The sequence below is a fragment of the Euphorbia lathyris genome, chromosome 8 (assembly GCF_963576675.1).
Source record: "Euphorbia lathyris chromosome 8, ddEupLath1.1, whole genome shotgun sequence".
Taxonomy (NCBI): Eukaryota; Viridiplantae; Streptophyta; class Magnoliopsida; order Malpighiales; family Euphorbiaceae; genus Euphorbia; species Euphorbia lathyris.
Genome location: NC_088917.1, coordinates 70805953 through 70812557, shown reverse-complemented (window position 1 = coordinate 70812557; position 6605 = coordinate 70805953).

Genomic DNA, 6605 nt, shown 5'->3' with positions numbered 1-6605 from the left:
ACTATCCGTTGAACAAAACTGACTACTCAGAATATGAAACGTTTATAACAACACACGCTGAGTAAAAGTAATTATTAGCATTTAATGCCACCACACGCGTAATGACACATGTACTGCGCATGCGCCGAATACGTCTTAAAGTGTCATAAATGTCAGGGTTTCTGCCGATTGGACAACCCAAGGGCAAAATCGACCTAAATTCAAACGGAAACCTAAGTTAAAAAAAATCTATAAATATTGGGTATTTCCCCACTACTTTCTCTCTACGCGTACTGAACTATAGAAAGCTTCAAAATTTCCTTAAGCACTTACGAACTTCAGAACCTCCCAAGATGACAAAACCCTCTTTCAACGTCTCCGGTGCCGGTCGTTCCAAGAACACCACCGATGAACCATCTAACAGTAATCCATCAACTCAGCCTTCACCATCCAAAGTTGTTGGTAAAGAACAAGCCACTCAACCTCAGGGAAAACCAGCTAAACCTAGGCAGTACATTCGCGTATTTGAGAATGTACGAGAATGGAAAGTAGAACCTTCACGATGGGTTTCTCAGACCTTCATCGACTCAGAACAACCGTTCTGTGATTGGATAAAGAACAACGGCTGGACCGAGCTGTTCTCCTTGCGTTTTCCCACCTACCCTGACTTGGTTATGGAATTCTACCATAACCTCAAAGCTGACGTAAAAGACCATGACTACTTAGTCACCGAAGTCAGAGGAAAAACCATCTTCATCAACCCAACGTACTTGGGATCCCTACTCAGTCTCAAAACTGAAGGTGCTGAGTTAAGAAAAACTGGTGACCAGGAGGACATCTACTATGATGAAACCTTCTGTAAGCCTGCTGGGTACATTGGAGAAGTATCCAGTTCATCCATGGGTCAGCATCAGAAGATGGCCCACTTCCTGCTGGTTCAACTGATATACCAGAAGATCCACTGCACCAGCTCAGCGTCTCACTTCGAGATGTGCTTTATATGGCACATGCTGACCTACAAACCGATCAACATGCCAGTGTTTCTAATAGGTGGATTCCTGCGCAGCACAAACAATCTAAGGCTAGGCTCCCTAATTACCAAAATCCTAGTTGACCACCAGGTTGACCTACAAGGAGAAACCTGGATGAACGGATCTGAGATCACAGCAGCAGCACTGCGTGCCCTAAAATTCAACCAACCATTAAAAAAAGGGAAATTTATTGAGCAGCCAGAAGGGCAAGCTGAGGAAGTGCTACCTGCTGAGGTAATCATCCCAGCAAAAGGAAAACGGACAAAAGCTCCTGCAACTCCAAAAAGGAAGCCTACTGGTACTCCATCTAAAGAAGCTGAGCCAAAGTCCAAAAAGACCAAATCAGCTGCTGAGTCACACCAAGACAAAACTCAGTCAGCTGAACAGCACTGCCGGCAAGATGAGCCTGCACCTGAGGATACAACTGATCCTCCTCAGAAGAAGCAGAAAACTTCTACTCTTTCACCCATCAACGCCCTTCCACTTGACTTTGTAGTCACTTCGGATTCACACTATGCTCAGCATCATGCTGAAGAAACTGAGCAGCAAGAGGATGAGGTAGACCTGGACGAACACTTCGTCGCTCGGCTCGAGGAAGAGCTTGAAAACGACGATACTGAGGATGAAGGGAATGCACATGAGCAAGCGGAGGAAGCTGACTCTGAAAGGACAGCCAGTGAAAATGCTCAAGCTAATCAAGCTACTACTGAGTCAGTCGATGGAATTGACCAACATCAAGAACAAACTGACCAGCAACCTGCCGATCAGAACATACAAGGCTCTCCATCTCAAGCTGATGAGAATCAAGCTGATCTTCCCCATGTACAAAAGCCCAGAAGAAGAAGACTGGTAAAGGCCAGCATCTTAGACCAACCAGTCAGCGCACCGGTACATGATCCTTCCAATGTAAAGATGACCTTCTTTAGGAAGCCAGTTCCTTCTGCACCAACTCCTCAGCCTTCCCAGGCCTTAGAAAAACAAGCCTCTGTTTCTACACAGGAACATGCCGAACAACCTAACCCTGTAAATCCAACAATCCACACTGAGCAAACTCAAGAAGAAAACATAGCACCCATCAGCTCTGAACCTATCCAACTTGACCATTCCACTAAAGCTGACCCTGCTCACCAAATATCTGGACAACAAACACTTGAGCATAACCCAACACTAACTCCAGTCCCTGACCCAGCAACCTCTTTTACCTGGTCAAACTGATATCTCTCTGGCCACAACAAATGTCACTGAGTCCAGTCAAAGAATCATTGACTCAGTGCAGGCCCTGATTCGAGACATTCAACACTCAACTCCTCCTGCTGCTGCCATTTCTCCAATTGAGTCTACTCAGCCTTCTCAAGTAACTCAACTTCTCAATGAAGTTAAGGAACTTAAAGATCTGCTAAGTATTCTCCTATCTTCGCAAGCACAGCATGCTAGGCAGGATTCGATAGCTAAACTGGCTGAGATCCAGCTGACCACTGTTCAATGCCTCACTACTCTATCTACCCAGATCCAGAACCTGTCAGCTGTGAATCCCAATCTCGCCACGTCTTCTGAGTTAAAGATGTTGTTTGCTCAGCTTCACACTGAACAGAACAAGACAAATGCTCAGCTTGCAAACACATCTCAATGCTCAATGGAGCAACTAAGTGAAGCATTTCATCTACTCAACCTTCACAAAGAGGAAATGGACACCGCTCAGCTCAAACAGGATGCGCTACTGACCACTTCCCAGAAAATTTTTGACCATGTCAGACATACGAATCTTCAGCGCGAGCACTACGACACTTCACTTCTCAAAACTTTCCATAACTCTTTTGCTGCGCTGACAGACATAATTACATGGCTGGGAAAAGGACAAGCCTATGTACTCAGTATGCTCAGTGCTGCTGACATCCGTATTAGTCCTGAGGTCCTAAGCAACGGTGCTCCTATTTTTGATGGGTTAGACGAAAGTGCTGATCGCTTGAAGACCTTCTCTGCTGAGGTATCCAGAGCTGTTCTTTTGGACTCCTTCAAGTTGCCTCCACCTGGTGCTGGCAAAACGGGGGAGAAGAAAGATCCGCAAAGAACTCAAGCTGAAGGCAGTCAGCAAAAGAAGAAGAAATAGATAGCTCATTTAAACATAGTCTATACTTAGTTATTTCCTTCTTCTTATGTATGCTGACTATTCTATGTTATCTAATATAATACTTGCATTATCAATCCAACTTGTGTTACTTATCCTACCATGCTAAGTATTATGAATGCATCTTCTAAGTACAAATTAAACTCGGTAAATGAGTAGAATACCTATTAAATGCATGCTGCATAAAAATTAATGATTGAACCTGTCTAAACTAAACCATTGAACAAATAAATTACTCAGCGCTCTGTCACTATACATTATTTCCGCTGAATACTGAGTAAAATAGAATATGTCCCATAAGCTGACCTATACCTGAAAACTGATCTTAGACTTATTCAATTAAACCTTAGAATGTTTAGAATAAAACTAAGTCAGTAGCTCAGCCCTGACGGGGGAGTTCACTTAATCAAAAAGGTCAACTATCATGGGGGAGCTCAACGCTGAGTTCCTTGCTGATTAGTTTTGCCAACATCAAAATGGGGGAGTTTGTTGAAACACTTTTCCACAGGATTTTGATTTGACAAAATTAATTAAGTGAAATTAAATATTCTACAACACACAAAGTTTAAATGCTTTGATTTATTGTTACTAATGTGTTTGTTCAATATTGAGTTTATAATTTATTATAAGACATAAAGATCATAAGGCTCAAGCCCTATATGGAAGTCAAGGCCCAAGTCAAACAAGCCCAAGATCACTCAGCCCGCGTATTTCAAAACGCTGCCGTTGAAGTGATGAAACGCATGCTGAGCAAAGAAGGATCCAGAAGATCCACGTAGACAACTTCGGCTAGAAGCTGCTGAGCTGTCTCGACAAAATGTACAAGACAGCCGCTGACCACAAGACAGCTTCCAGACAAAGTATTTCCTCTTTTAGTAAAGATCAGAAGACGCAGCAAGCTGTCTGGTTGACGTTACCTAAAATGGAGGAACATACTGTCACACTGACCGAAGAACAGAAGATGCTGGAATTTGATTGGCCAAGAGAACTGCTGACAGACTGAGTGAAAACGACCTGTAGCCGTTTCCCTCCAACGGTTATTTCGAAATTCGAAATAACCAGAAGCTCTCACAGCTCTCTATAAATAGAGCATTCAGAATCCACATTCAACAGAGAACTTTGAGCTAAAGCCGTTACGCTGACCAAACGTGTATAAAAGTTCTCCATCAAAAGCAAAGCAAATTCTTACACTACAAGCTTATTCATTTGTGTAAAAGTCTAGAGTGATTGATCCTCAATCATCTAAGGTGTTCTAGCAATTGTTGTTTAGGACAAATCTTAATCATTTCTAGGAATAGAAAGGAGAAGCTAAGTACTCGGTTTTAGTACTTAGTGAATTAGAATAGAAGTGAGTAGAGGTATAGCGGAAGGTACTCTTGTTATACTCAGCTTCTGACTTGTAAAGGGTTTTCAAGTCTCTACCTTTAAAGAGCTCAGTAGTGAATTAGAAATCTCGAAACGTGTTCCGGGGACAGGACGTAGGCTTAGAAGAAGCCGAACCTGGATAACTCCACTGAGTGAAGTATTTCTAACCCTTAACTCCTTAATATATTGCTTGCTTAAAACAAACTAAAACTGACCAAGTAAAAGAGGTCAAGCTGAGTTGTGCGCTACCAACGAGTTAGTTCAGGAATAGACTCTAAGTGCTATTTCCTGACCTAAGCAACGAAGCTGACCTAGTCACTAGTTGACTAAGCCAGTGTCTTACCGATTGCTAAGTGCCGCTGTTACATAATCTTTTCTCAAAGGAAAGAAATCTGCCCTAATCATTTTAAAAAGGTAAAATAGTTCCTAACCCCCCCTTGGAACTATATTTGCAACCTTACAAGGGACCAACAAGTGGTATCAGAGCTTAAAAGCTCATTACTAAAGGTCTAACAACCTTGAGTTGATCCATACCATGGGTGAAAACAGCACTCGGTTTCTCCCTGGAAACCAGACAACTCAGATATTACCTGAGGGGCTGTCCATTACTAGGCCTCCCCTATTCTTCGGGTCAAACTATACCTTTTGGAAGAATAAGATGAAGAACTTCATTCAAGCTACAAACATGAGTGCCTGGCTATCTATAGTCCAAGGCCCGTTTGTACCTGTGAAAGTTGTTGCTGGCCAGTCAGTTGTCAAAGCTGAGATTGAATGGACAGAGGATGATCTCAAGAAGCTACAAAATCATGCTTCGGCTATAAATATGCTTCACTGTGCGCTGGATGCTGTAGAGTACAACAAAATATCAGGTTGCGAGTCAACACAGGAGATCTGGAAGAAGCTGGAGGTGACCTACGAAGGAACCAACAAGGTGAAGGAGTCCAAGGTCAACCAGCAAATGAGATTGTATGAGCTGTTCGATATGAACAATGATGAGGGGATTTCTGAGATGAATGCAAGATTCACCAACATCATAAATGAGCTCAAAAGACTTGGAAAAATCTTCACTGAGGAAGAACAAGTCAAGAAGATACTCAGAAGTCTTCCTAAGGACTGGCAAGCCAAGAAGACAGCCGTTGAAGAAGCTCAGGATTTAACCACCTATAAGGAAAAACAGAAACCTTTCTCCAATAACTTGACTTTAATTCAAGAATCCAAACCTCAATGGCTTGATAGAAAGAAAGTAATACAACCTTGTAATCATCTGCAGTAACGTCATAACCAAAACCCAAAGCGTGACCTCGTCTATAAAATTGGTGGAAAGCGGAAAGTTTCCTATAGTGTCTGGTTGATGGATTCAATATCCAAAAGAACCCAAATTTGTCATCCCATGTATCCAAGATAACCAAACCGTTGCAATAAGCAGAAAGGCCGAGCCAATTGTATGAATGCTGAAAATTGAGCCGAAACTTTTCTTGGAAGCCAGAGTTTATATCTACAGCACCAAATTGTGTAGAATTATCAAGACAGCGGCATGGGCTACGGAGAAACATCTTGCTTTGCAGCCTGTTATTGGAAGAGGTATGAAGATGAGAATAGATAAAATCACGGCTGTCAATAATTGCATGCCATGATTTGCAAACGCATCTATATCTAAGAAGAGACTTAACCGGCAGGCGAATCAGAACTTCGTTGCTCAAATCATACGGCAGATTTTCCATAACGTCAATCTGTTAGGGTTTAGCTGATTCGCTCTTTCTTATTTCCAAGTTTTCCTTTTATCAGTTGGAGTTGGAAATTGGTGAAATTGGTGAAATCATGGTGGAGTTTGATATTTCTCCTTTTATCAGTTAGAATTTAGTATATAAGGATTTGAATTTTAGCATTTTGTTTTCAGTTTTGAAAGTAATTAGGCTATAGAAGAGTGATCAAAGGCTACAATTGTAAATACAAAATTGGGAATGCGATCCTAGAACATTCAAGAAATAACTCACTTAACAAATATAGCTACAAAATAGGAAGTCTATCCAAGGATATAATTGACTTAACAAACATATTAAATATACATGAATATATTTACAAACTTTAAAGGGTTGTTGTTAACT